Below are 14,167 nucleotides of genomic sequence, written 5' to 3'. Positions count from 1 at the left end.
TTGTGTATGTTCTTTTCAAACTGACGAAAAGCAAAGGGACAGCAGGGCGTTCTTTGATTTCTGTCTCCTGCACATGGAAGATGAATTCTCTGTGTGTGTTTAGAAGTGATTTGCTTCCTCCCAGATTTTATTTTCATGAGGTTAAGAAAGCAATTGAGCAAGGAGTTAAGGATCCCAGGAACCGCGACTGTGGCCGTGTATTACCTACGTGCCACTCTCTGCTTGTGTTCAGACTGGGTTCACCAAGCAAACGGAAGCATCTTTTCTTGTGTCCTTCTCTTCACGTTAACATGTGAAATTACACTAAGGGACAAGATTATCGTTATTTTATCGTTATTGTTTACTTATATCTGCTTTGTTCCGGAAACAATTTAAAGCAGCATTATGGGGGCACCGGGGGCGGGGGTGGGGGTGGGGGTGGGGCGGGCTCAGTCGGTTAAGCATTTGACTTCAGTCCAGCTCGTGATCTCGCAGTTCGTGGGTTCAAGCCCCACATCAGGCTCTGTGGTGACAGCTTGGAGCCTGGAGCCCGGAGCCTGCTTTGGATTCTGTGTCTCCCTCTCTCTCTGCCCCTCCCCTGTGCGCTCTGTCTCTTTCAAAAATAAATATTTTTTTAAAAATTAAGCAGCATTATGTATGAATTTCTGACCTATGTACAGGAGCAGTTCTATTTGATTTTTTTATCAAATCCACTTTTTAATGATTGATATGTTAATGATGTGATTAATCCATTGGGTTTGATTCATTTAGATCGTCATTTGCGTTTCATCAAGATGTTTTCTTTTTTTTAATTTTTTTTTAACGTTTATTTATTTTTGAGACAGAGAGAGACAGAGCATGAATGGGGGAGGGTCAGAGAGAGAGGGAGACACAGAATCTGAAACAGGCTCCAGGCTCTGAGCTGCCAGCACAGAGCCCGACACGGGGCTCGAACTCACGGACCGCGAGATCATGACCTGAGCCGAAGTCGGGTGCTTAACCGACTGAGCCACCCAGGCGCCCCTCAAGATGTGTTTTCAAGGCGATACTTGATGTCCTTCTCAAAATGCTCCATTTCTCAGCATGGGGAGCCTCTATCTTCTATAAGCAAACAAAATCTGAACCACAGCCTTCTGACTGACAGGAAGCTGAAATCCAAGTGTGGGGAGGTTAAGTAATCCCACCAAGGTTTGCAGAACACTGGAGAAGCCCGCTTTTCCTTATGCCTATGTGTTTTCTATAAGGTACATTTCTCTATAAGATACACAAGTCTGGGGCACCTGGGTGGCTCGGTCGGTTAAGCGTCTGACTCTGGATCTCAGCTCAGGTCATAATCTCATGGTTCATGAGTTCAATCCCAGCATTGGGCCCTGTGCTGATGGCATGAAGCCTGCTTGGGATTCTGTCTTTCCTTCGCTCTGCCCCTCACCTGCTTGTGCTCTCTGTCTCTCTGAAAATAAATTAAAAAAAAAAAAAAAAAAGATACACAAGTTTGTACAATTCCTCAAAGAAATCTAGGAGACAATAATCACCACCTACCTCCACAGCAGGCTGAAACAATGCCCTGAAAGCCTCGGGCCCCAAGCATAGGCTTTCTCCAGCTGGTAGGGAAAACTGTGCCCAGGAGCATCCTTTTAGGACACCCCACAGTCAGGATGTGACCTTCTGGGCATTCCGAGTAGGTATGTTGAGTTCATACGGAGTTGAGTTCATGTGAAATAGAATGGTTAGGCCAGAAAGGTGGCATGTGTTTTTAATAGGACACAGAACATCAAAAAATGTTGAATACACAGTGAGAAAACTGTTCTCTGCTTTCCTTTTCATTTTCAATTCCTTTTCAGTGCCTCCAGTGACATTAAGGAGAAAGTCTCCACTAAATGGTAGTAGACATTTAACACCCCATCTCCCTCTGGCTAAGTTTAACTATCAATAAGGAGCTGGCATCAGGATAAGAACCTTGGGTAAGCAACAGTAGCCAGCCACAATCTACTGATGACGCTTCATTTTTACTGTATTTGGATTGTTTACCTTCTCTTTCTTTTTTTTAATTTTTTTTAATGTTTATCTATTTTTGAGAGAAAGGGACAGAGAATGAACAGGGAAAGCGCAGAGAGAGAAGGAGACACAGAATCCCAAGCAGGCTCCAGGCTCTGAACTGTCAGCACAGAGCCCGAAGTGAGGCTCGAACTCATGAACCACGAGATCACGACCTGAGCTGAAGTCAGATGCTTAACTGACTGAGCCACCCAGGTGCCCCAATGTTTACCTTCTCTTTCTATCAAGTGATGCTAGTTGTCCACTGAGGTAGTGATATAAAGTCTCATTTAAAATAAACATTTTTTAATGTTTTTAAAAATTAAAATAAATGATTTTATAGGTGATATGTTTTTTAGGTTTATTTATTTATTTTGAGAGAGACAGAGAGAGTGAAAGAGAATCCCAAGCAGGCTCTACACTGTCAGTGCAGAGCCCAATGTGGGGTTCCAACTCACAAACCGTGAGATCATGACCTGAGCCAAAATCAAGAGTCAGATGCTTAATTGCCTGAGTCATCCAGGTGCCCCTGTTAACAATGACATTTGGGGTAACAGGAAGAAAAACAAAAAGGGTCTTCAATGAAAGACAAGAAGCTAATGTCCTGAGAGCAAAATTGGCATCAATCTCAGAAGAGTTGAGTCTGAGGCCAATATTCCTACTGATAAGCCATGGGAGGTGATGAACGTCTGGTTATTGATCTCTCCACCTATAAAGGAGATATAATAAAAATATTCACTTGGGCCACCTGGATGACTCGGTCAGTTGAGCATCCAACTTTTGATTTCAGCTCAGTTCATGATCCCAGGGTCGTGAGATCAAGCCCCATATCGGACTCCGTGCTGACCATGGAGCCTGCTTGAGATTCTCTCTCTCTCTCTCTCTCTCTCTCTCTCTCTCTCTCTCTCTCTCTCTCTCTCTCCCCTCCTCCTCCCCTGCTCACTCACTCTCTCTAAAATACATTTTTAAAAATTAAAAAAATATATTAACTTGACCTCTTTACAGATTGGTGTTGAAGGATCAAATGAGAGTGTGTAAGGGAAAGTCTGTTACAAACTATAAAATATTATATCCAGGTAAGAGATTATCATAATAAATGAGCAATGGGTGAGGGGGGAGATAAGGGAGGATCAAAGCAAATTAGCCTAAAGAAAATTAATTAGCTAGAAAGAAAATTCTACCGTCCCATTAGGTAGATGGACCTGGGTTTTGGGAAGCCGGGAAGTGACCAGATTGTCATTTGGTTTGTACAAGGGGAGGGATCAGAGGAAGAAAAACAATCAAAAACAAACAAAAGCCTCCTTCAAAGGGAAGAGCCCCCCCCTCCGGAAGAGAAGAGAAAGCTGGGGAGACCCTAGGTCTGGGTGAAACTCTCATGAGGGTGAAACCACCACATAATGGGCTCTGTGCCTCTTTCCTCACCTGCTCTGGTCCCTCCGAACACGGTTGTGTCCTGACAAGTCCTGGCACATGCAGGTAAACACTTTGGGTCCACTGCACATGAGGCCACTCGAGTTGTCCTAGATGAAGGGGACGGGAATGGGCAGAGGAAAATGCATTGAGGCGACAACGCTGTTGGCTTCCCTCAGTACTGAACACCCAGGACCCAGTACAAGTGCCTGAAAGAATGGGGGTCCAGGAGGGACTCATTTGGTGAGTGCAAGGAAGAAGAAAGTGGGGGAGGAAGGGAGGGAGAGAGAGAGCAAGAGGAAGGAAGAAGAAAAAGCTCCAGCTTCCAGACCAACACCCCAAGTGAGGGGAGGCCAAAGTGGGAATTTTATCCCATGCCTCCCGGGACGGCAAGGAGACCTTAGGGGTGCTGAGTGTGGGGCTGAGAGTCTACAGAACTGACTCACAACCTCCCTTTGACCACATGCTGTAACTGGGGGATGCTGGGCACATTCCTACCTTCTCTGACTGTGAGCGTGTCTCACCAACACCATGGGAGTGGGCAGACCAGCCTCACACGGAGTAATCGACATTAAATGGGCAGAAAAATATACGCACGCACACATAGTAAGATGGGCCAGAACTGTAGCTTTAGTTGTTACGGTTGTTGGTGCTATTACATACGCTCTACGAAAACGCAGGGGAATTATTTTGATTCTGTTAAAAGTGTGACACGATATGGATTTTCGTTCCATAAACAGATTCTTATAACTTTGCTTCCTAATTAGACTGTATCTGTCATGTCTGTAATTCCTGTGTAATTAAATTGAAATTAAATGTCAATTTGCTTTGAATTACAGAGTAATTCTATGTATACATGCCACGCAATCTGCATTTTGTTAGGAGACGACAACCAAAAATATCCTGACGGTCCCTCTGCAATTACAAAGTGATCTGATTAAGATCAGCATTGACAAACGACCTGCCAAGGCCTGAAGAAGAAAAACCGTGGGCTGGTGGAGGGGTTGGCAGAGGTTAGGTGCAGCGGCGGAGGGGGCAGTGAGCTCACCGATGACCCCTCCACTCCCCAGGAACCCATGAAATCCTGAACTGACAGTGATCGCTTGGGCAGGTGGTGGGGGTGATCCCTTAAATGAAAAAAACAAAAAAAATAGAGACCTCAATTACACAACACGCTAACTGGCACGGCTTTCTCTTCGCTCTCGAACCCAGCTGTTTTAATTAGGTTGGCGTTTGAGGTCCTGAATCCCTGGGGCCCCAAAGACAGTGATAAATGTAGAGAGAATATTTCAAACCTCATCCAGGAATGTGATCTTTCTGTAATACATAAAATGCCTTCCATCCTCCAATTTAAAAAAAAAAAAAGAGAGAGAGAGAGAGAGAGAGGCATGGAAATAATTCCTATTCCATTCCTATTGTATCTGTATCGGTCCTGAGCACAGGAGCCATGGGAAAAGATGAGCTAGGTGGGGACGCGGGGTAAGGAAAGAACCAGAACATGAAGGAACCAGGAGCAAATGTGGCAGCACAGAGAGGGAAAGATTCCCACCCGGGCTTTCTCCCTCGTCTCCTTCCTCCAAGGCCACTCTGTGGCCAAGGAAGGTCACTTTCCCTCAGCCTCCCTGCCCTCGGCTTTGCCCCCGGCTGCGCTGCTCCCCCAATTATGGCTTCTTTTGGACACTTCAGCAAACTCTACCCTGGCACTCCTCTGTGATGAGGAGCTGGTTATTTCCTGTTTACTCAGTGGACGTCTCCTTCTTCTGCTCCTCCCCGGGCCTCAGACAACCCCCTCCACCTCCCGGCAAAGTCTGCAGGTCCCCCCAGTGCCAGCCTTCAGAGGTGGGGGAAGGGCCTCGGGGATTATGGGCCAGCAATGCCCAAATCAAGGGGCCGGTCACAGGTTCCCTTTCTTACACGCTATGACCCTAAGCAAATCATTTAACCTCCGTGAGCCTCAGTTCTCCCAAATATAAATGGAAGTTAATATAAACTGTCCTGACTATTGCATAGAGTTGTTGGAAGAACACATTAGCTAACGTAAATGAAGGTGTGCAGGAAAGAGTAAAGACCCGTCCAGGTTTGTTATATCCTCCTCCTCCTGGGAGGTATGTTAGCGTTCTCTCTTTTGCAGATGACTAAAAACCCAACCCAGCCCAAGGAGATGGGGGTAGGGGGAAGGGAATTGGGTTTCGGGGATTTTATAGCTAAAATGTCCGGGGCAGTTGTGGCTTTGGGCCTGGCCAGGTGCAGGGATTGCGCAGGGTCCACTGCGTGGCCCATTCAGCTCACATCCTGCTCAGTTTAAGTTCAGTGGGAAAGAGCATGTTCCAGAAGCTCTCTCTCTCCAACCCCAGGACTCACGATGCTATGATCAACTGGTCGCAAACCAATCATGGTGGCCAAGAGGCAATGGGGCATTCACGGGTACCGGTCCCAGCTTCTGGCCCTGGGTCCAGAAATGCCACCGTCCTCACTATCTGAGCTGCACGGACTGACCCAGAGGAAGTGAATGGCTCTCCAGGGCCCGGAGAACAAGGAAGAATGAAAGTTGGGCAGGATGGTCACACACATGCACCCTCAGACATGAAGCGATTTGTGGCTGGACTCAATCTTAGAACAAGAAGGAAGCAGATCAAGGGATTTGTGGCTAGACTCAATCTTAGAACAAGAAGGAAGCAGATGAGCTCAGGTCTAAGGACAGGAGAGGCTCAAGTAGAGAAATTCCTGATTGAAAACAGCAGATAAGGTGAGGAACGGTCGACATTAAATGAGCAAATTGTATCCCTAATTCATGCAGCATAGGAACACCAGACACAGACAGTTCTCTTACAGAAGAAGGAGCAAGAACAGCTACTGATTGACAGGAACTTTACCCAAATGACAAAACAACAGCGGATGTGCAGCAAAGGGTTGCCCGAATTCTGTTTTCCCATCCGGAGGCAGGAACTCCCCGCCATGTCTGCGTTTCTCCCCAAATGGAGTGTTCGTGCCACCTGACCCTGAATAACATGCCTCACTCTTATTTTTTTTTTTAATAATTATTTTTGAGAGAGACAGAGTGTGAGAGGGGGAGAGAGAGAGAGAGAGAGAGAGAGAGAGAGAGAATCTCAAGCAGGCTCCGCACTGTCAGTACAGAGGCGGAGGTGGGACTCAAACCTATAAACTGTGAGATTGTGACCGGAGCCAAAGTCAGACACTTAACCCACTGAGCCACCCAGGCGCTCCATTTTCTTTTTTCTCACTCTTCTCTTTAAAGTGAAAGCTAAGGCACATCCCTAGACCAGCTACTGTGGAGGAGGCATTTAGCCAGCCGTTGGCTCCCCCGCTGGCCAAGGACATCTGCCATGTGACATAGATTCTGATACATCTGCAAGAGAATTTTCTTTAAGGTCATTGTGCTTGTGGCGTGCATCTCTTGTGTTCTGAATATTTCAGAATGTTGCATAACGGGCAACACGGAAAAGTCAACACTTTTCTTTCTTTCTTTCTTTTTTTTTAGCTGCCAAGTTCCATGGAGGATATATTTTTTTAAAAAGTGCAACATTTATGGAAAGGAAATTGTTATCGCCGAATAGGTCTTAAACCTAAGCTTATTATTGCTCAGAATGTAAAGCCATCTATCATCTGTGATTGCCTTTTCTGTCTATTTGGCCATTTTGGAATTAAAGATGTACCTCTAAGACTTGGGCTCTACACATTATGAGCTTGGCTTTTCCTTCAACATTGATTTTCACTTGGCATGGTTCTCTCCCTCCAGAAGGTCAACTCAGCGTTCAGAAACCACTAAAGCCACATGTTGGTCCTTGTGTTTATGTTCTCCTTTTCGTCTAAGTAATTATTATCTGGACATGGGAATTTAAAACTCATAAGGTATATAAAGGGATACATTGCAAAGCAAGAGCCCCCAGGGCACAGGCCCAGAGTCTGTCACTGTTTGTGTGTCTTTTCATACACATGGATGTCCCATGCCTATTCAAACTGTTTATATATATTTTTTTTAATTTTCCCATGAAGGGCACATAGTATATATTTTTCTGAAACTTGTTTTGGCTTCTGTTTTAGTTTTGTTTTTTTTTAATGTTTTTATTTGTTTTTGAGAGAGAGCAAGAGAGAGAGCATATGAGCATGTGGGGCAGAGGGGGACAGAGGATCCAAAGCAGGCTCCACGCTGACAGTGTGGAACCTGTTTGGGATTCTCTCTCTTTCTGCCCCTCCCCTGTTCTCTCTCTCTCTCAAAAATAAATAAACTGTAAAAATATTTTAAAAGGTATAAAAGTGTATTTACGAAAAAGTAAGCTTCCTAAATACCACTGTTTGAAAGCCATTCTGTTTCCATTGTGTCTGTTACCTGCTTTTTTATATATCCCTAGAAATGGAATGTTCTATACCTCCCCTTTTCTCATTTAACCATGTATCTTGGTTATTTGGCTATGTATCAGGATATAAAGAGGTTCTCATTCTTTTTTACAGCTGAATAGCATTCTATAGAGGAGTGTGCCATAATTTAATTCAGCCAGTCCCCTTTTAATGGATTTGTAGATTATTCCGAGTTTTTTTGCTAGTTCAAACAATGCTGCAATAAATAATCTTCCAGACACATCATTTGGCGAAAGGACGCATATGTCCAATGGAGGATACATTTCTAGAAATAAAACTATTGGGGCAAAAGGTAGCTGTATTTTAAAATATGGTAACTACTGCCAGATTGCCTTCTATGGAGGTTGTTACCAAATTACATTCCAACAGGAATTTATAGGCCTGACTGTGTCCCCACGCTCCCACCTTACCAGAATACACATAATGCATAAAGGAACTTTTTGAACTTTGCCAAACTGAGAAATTAAATGGTATTTCATTATGGTATTAATTTGAGTACCTCATCTTGCAAATAATCATTTTAATATGTTTAAAAAACATTTATAGGGGCGCCTGCGTGGCTCAGTCGGTTAAGCTTCTGACTTCGGCTCCAACCACGATCTCACAGTTTGTGAGTTCAAGCCCTGCGTCGTGCTGACAGCTCAGAGCCTGGAGCCTGATTCGGATTCTGCGTCTCCCTCTCTCTGTGCCCCTCCCCCACTCTCTGTCTCTCTCTGTCTCTCTCTCTCTCTCAAAAATAAACATTACAAGAAATTTCTATTTCCTTTGCTGTGATCTGACTTTTCATATTTGTCTATTTGTTCTATTGGTTTGGTGTTCTCCTTACTGACTTGGAGGAGATTTTTGTACACTAAGGAAAGTAGCTCTTTGCACGAACTGTTAAGTTATAACTTCCCGTTTGTCTTCGACTTTACTTTTTTGTCATGCAGAAACATAGATTTTCTTTTTTTTTTTTTTTTTTTTTTTTTTTTTTTTTTTTTTTTTTTTGAGACAGAGAGAGACAGAGCATGAACGGGGGAGGGTCAGAGAGAGGAAGACACAGAATCTGAAACAGGCTCCAGGCTCTGAGCTGTCAGCACAGAGCCGATGCGGGGCTTGAACTCACGGACCGCAAAATCATGACCTGAGCCAAGGTCGGCCGCTTAACCGACTGAGCCACCCAGGCGCCCCCAGAAACATGGATTTTTATATAGACTAATTACCGGTCTCTGATGCTAAAGGCTTTATGTGGCACATAGAAATGGCTTCCCCAAGCCGGAGATTATTGTTTTAATTTTTTTCTTTTTCTTTTTCTTTTTTTTTTTTTTTCCTGGCATGGTTTCAAATGTGTGCAGATTTTGCACTTAAATTTTTGGCAGATATTGATAAATTGTCTTGCGGAAAGATTATACTCACCTATGTTACCAGGGACACTGCATGTTTACTCTTTGAAGTGTCTGTTGTTTGTCTCCTACAAATTGCCCATTCTTGCCTCCTTAACAGCCTTGGGAGCAAAGGCTGTGTCTTCGATCTAATCCATCTTAAGTCACAGCATCGAGCACAGGACTGTGCACATGAAGGACAATCACGAAGGTTCTCTTTTTTTACTGGGAATAATTTCTGACCAAGCAAGGATGGTGTGCCACATTGCTGGCCACCTTCCACGCCAAGTGGTGCTGGCAAGGTGAGCCATGCTGCATCGGAGACGACAGTCTCTGAAGCACAAATGAGAATTATGGTCTACTTGGTTTTGGACTTTAATGAATTTATACATGAAGTTTTACAAAGCACAGTAGTTAAAATCCTGCTAACTGCATATCAAGGATCTCCATTATTGAGGGGAGGTGAATGCATGGAATCGGGAATCTTCCCTAAGTCCAGAATGCTACCTGTTAGGGGAGCCTGGGTGGCTCAGGTGGTGAAGTGTCTGACTTCGGCTCAGGTCGTGAACTTTACTAGCAACATCATTAGAGAATTGGATAGAGTAATACTGCTCACAAAGGGAAATGAGCAATGCAAACAGTTCCTAAAAATAAAGACATGTATCCTAGAGAGCTGAAAGCAGTCTCTATTTGACTCCTTAGAAGCCAATTTTAGAAGGAAAAAAAAAAAAAAAACTGTTGCCAGGTTATCTGAAAGGTCTGCATACAAGAAACTGTATACCCTCCATTACTACAAAGACCTATATCTCATCTTTTCTCTTCCCTTCCTTTAATTAAGAATCTGAGTCCCAACAGATGTCTTGGGTGTTGATGCACGGGTCCAGAGAGGGGCATCCCACAGGCATCTAATTCACGCCACCAAAAGCCACGGTAACAGGGTGGAGACAGGGAGTAGATTTTTCCAGTGTGTAAATTACACAAGTCCTTTGTTTTTGTTTTTGTTTTTGTTTTGCTTTTTCTCCCCCTTAACTGCAACTAAACGACATCAAAAACATATCCCTTTTAGAGGCAGGCAGGATACAGGAAGATTTTAAAACCATCCAGAAATAGTAGCAACTGGTATATAATAAAGAGAAGATTCTGAGAGAACACCAAATTGCAAGAGTTTGGGAAGGGCAGTTTAAAGAATGGGCCTGGGGTGCCTGGGTGGCTCAGTCAGTTAAGCAGCAGACTTTGGCTCCAGTTATGGTCTCAAGGTTCCTGAGTTCGTGCCCCACAGCTAGTTCTCTATTGTCAGCACAGAGCCCACTTTAAATCCTCTGTCCCCCTCTCTCTCTGCTCCTTCCCCACTTGCTTTCTCTCTCTCTCCCTCTCTCTCTCTCTCTCTCAAAAAGAAACATTAAAATAAAGAAAGAATTGGCCCCTACACTGGTAACAAACAAGACAATACAATCTCGGGTTCCTTCCCAGCTCTGAGTCACTTCATCTTCCCTAGGACGCCCTTATTGGGAAGTTATATTTTTGATGCGTTAATAAGATCAGGACAACCTCATAATGCGGTACAGGTTATTTATATCGCAATATTCTATGCCAGGGTCCGTGCATTTTGTATAAACAGAACTTCAGGCTTTCAGCTCTGGCCAGCAGAGCCTCTAACGGTACCGGTAGGCTGCCTGAGCATTTTTAATGGTGAGCATCTCATATACCACTGGTTGCCAACATCCATATGCTTTTGTCAAATATCCTGCTGCTGGGTACTGAACAGCTAATGGAAAAAGCACTCTGACAATAAAACATCAGTGCTTGACTTTCTGGCTTAGTAATGTTTTTTCACATTAGGCATGGCAAATGGGGACCTATCGAGATGTCTCTCGAAGAGATAAACATTCTTGCCATCGTCCTTCAACAATTTCTAAAGATGCTAAAGTAAATTAGGATAAACTTGACAGATATTTAAGCATGTCAATGCCTTTGACAGGTCTTCCATGTTTTTCTTTAAACTTTTAAAAATGTTTATTTATTTTTGAGAGAGAGAGAGAGAGACAGAGTGCAAGTGGTGGTGGGGGGGGGGGAGGCAGAAAGAGAGGGAGACACAGATTCCAAAGCAGGTTCCAGGCTCTGAGCTGTCAGCACAGAGTCCAGTGTGGGGCTTGAACTCACAAGCCATGAGATCATGACCTGGGCCGATGTCAGACACATAACCGAATGAGCCACCCAGGTGTCCCTCCTGCCCCCCACCCCCCATCTTTCATGTTTTTTGTATTCCCATTCCTCCTCTAATATATGGCAAAGAAAGCCTTCTGGCTCTCTGGATCACAGGAGAGTACTGTGTCCCTTCCTTCCCTCCCTCCATCCTTCCTTCCTTTCTTCCTTCCTTCCTTCCTTCCTTCCTTCCTTCCTTCCTTCCTTCTTTCCTTCCATTTTTCCCTCCCTCCTTCTTGCCATTTTTCCTTCCTTCCTTCCTTCCCTCCTTCCTTCCATTCATTTATTGATCACCTACTATATGTCAGCTATTGTGCACAAAGACTATGTGAAGATGGCCTTCAATCCTCACAGTCTAGTGAGAAGTGAGGAACAGCGTGCAAACAATCAAGAAGCAACATCATCTGAAATCATCAAAAACTGTAAAAGTTTGGCAAGAGGGCAAATGTCACCGCCTGCTCTGGAGGCTGAGAGAAGTCTTCTCAGAAGAGGTAATATTTGAGCCGGATGTTGAAATAAAAGTAAAAGTCAATGAGGAAAAGAAGAAGGAGAGATATTCCAAGACATTGTGCGATGTGCAAAACCAAGAGACATTAAAGAGCGTGGAATTCTTAGATTCACAAAGAACTCTGGCAAAGTCACTAACAAATGGATGAAGGGATATGTCGGGAATAGATGCTCTAAATACAACCAGTGGCAGATTCTGACCGGTCTTATATGGCAAGCTGAGGAGTTTGGTGTCACCTCGTAGGCAAGGAGCTCTTTACGAACGCAGTTGTAGAAAGTTGGTGACAGGCTCAAATAGTTGGTATGTCGTCAGTCATACCTCCTCTCGCTGAGGTGAACCAACAGTAAGAAAACAGTCACTCTGTGGCATGAGAAATCTCACTGAGGCACAAAGAAGGATTTAGAGGCAGCAACATTGGCTAAATATTGGAATGTGTTCCTCAGAGGGGTTGGAAAATCACCTCGGGAGGTCTTTAAGAATAGACTAAATTATCATTTGTCTTAGATGTGTCGCATGTGATTACCCGTTAGGGCAAAGGGATTCACTTCAAGTCTCTTCCCGACGTACAGTTCCATTGTTCACAGCATATTGTAGTGAACAGAGCCCCGCATTGGTTAGCAATTTGTACTTGATCCTGTGGTTGCAGATAGATGACGAGATTACAGAAGCAGAATGTGCACTTGAGAAATATGCATAGAGTGAATGCTGCATGCAGGGGAAACTATCGATCTGTTGAAGATAAAGCAACCTGGTTTATGAAGGAGGTAAATTTCCCCTGAATTTCTCAGAGGCTCGTGATATAACCTTGATGTAACTCCACTTTTCTTAAGGCTATCTGAACACGAAAGCAGGTACCATCAGGCATGAGAAGACACAATAATGAGCTACAGCAGGAATAAAAGAACTCATCCCAGATTAACTCGCTATGTGGGGGTGCCTTGCGTCATTGCTCAGGGAAGTAGTTAAAACTAGCTATTATGGAAGGTGCCCTCTGAGACTATTAATAATCCCCCGAAATTTCGTAGTTTTAGAGTTTAGCAAGCACATCCACGTGCATTATCACCTTAGCTGCTGTTCGCGAGAACACGGCAGCGGACAGGCTTTTACAAATGAGAACACTGAGGCTGGGAAATTTCAATTACCTGCCCATTCTACTTAGCTACTAAGTAGCCTAACCTGGACTTAGCCAATATCGAAACACTTTATCTGACTCTGAGTTCCCAGCAATCTTTCCAGAGGAAGGGAGTTAACAGTTGGGAGGAACAAGAGAAAGAGAGAAATTGAAGCCACGATCTAAATACAATAAGGTGGGGCACCTGGGTGGCTCAGGCGGTTCAGCGCCCAACTTTGACTCGGGTCATGATCTCAAGGCTCGTGAGTGCGAGCCCTGCGTCGGGCTCTGTGCTAACAGCTCAGATCCTGGAGCCTGTTTCAGATTCTGTGTCTCCCTCTCTCTCTGACCCTCCCCTGTTCATGCTCTGTCTCTTTCTGTCTCAAAAATAAACGTTAAAAAAAAAATTTTTAACTTAAAAAATAAGTAAATAAATAAATAAAATAATGCTAAATCAAGCAAAGACCCGAGCTTTAGTTTCATCTCAGGATCATGAATAATCCCAAAGTGGATTCTCAAGTGGCAAACACCTATTCTTGGTAAAAACCAGCTTTTAGACGAAGAAAAATCTCCTAAAACACTGATGAAGTAACAGATGAAAGAGAAGTTAATACTAATAATGAATAATAAATAAGTAACCATAATAGAGAGCTTTCTAATGTAGCTCTGCGTGATGGATCTTGTTAGCAAAATAACACTGGATTGATAATTTCATTAAACTATAACAAGTGAATTTTTTTTAATTTTTTTAATGTTTATTTATTTTTGAAAGAGAGACAGAGCATGAGTGGGGGAGGAGCAGAGAGAGAGGGAGACACAGAATCCGAAGGAGGCTCCAGGCTCTGAGCTGTCAGCACAGAGCCCGATGCGGGGCTCGAACCCACAAACTGTGAGATCATGACCTGAGCTGAAGTCGGACGCTTAACCGAGTGAGCCCCCCAGGCTCCCCTATAACAAGTGAATTTTACTGAAACTAAAATATCATTGGTTATAAGATGCACTATTACCTTATGTCCTGAGAAAGAAAAAACGCTGCCAACTGCAATACGCCATCGATTTTAACCTGTGTCATGGTTCCGAGGGTGCTAAATGAAGAAAAAAATTCTGCATTTTAAAACATGTGAAATACAATGGTTACATATATTCAGACCAGGGGGTTAATAATAACCGGAAGGGGCGCCTGGG

At 43.9% G+C, this 14,167-nt stretch overlaps 1 long non-coding RNA gene across 1 annotated transcript; it reads right to left on the bottom strand.

Moving 5' to 3' along the window:
- Window positions 1–233: 233 nt before the first annotated feature.
- LOC122231238 lies at window positions 234–14,050 on the bottom strand. Its single transcript, XR_006208432.1, has 3 exons — window positions 13,990–14,050; window positions 3,436–3,533; window positions 234–303 (listed from the first exon to the last, which is right to left on the bottom strand). It is a non-coding gene; the product is annotated as an uncharacterized LOC122231238 (long non-coding RNA).
- Window positions 14,051–14,167: the final 117 nt, after the last annotated feature.

This window comes from Panthera tigris, chromosome A1 (genome assembly GCF_018350195.1).
Source record: "Panthera tigris isolate Pti1 chromosome A1, P.tigris_Pti1_mat1.1, whole genome shotgun sequence".
Lineage (NCBI taxonomy): Eukaryota > Metazoa > Chordata > Mammalia > Carnivora > Felidae > Panthera > Panthera tigris.
The sequence above is the reverse complement of the archived record's forward strand: the minus strand, read 5'-3'. Positions and strand labels throughout refer to the sequence as shown.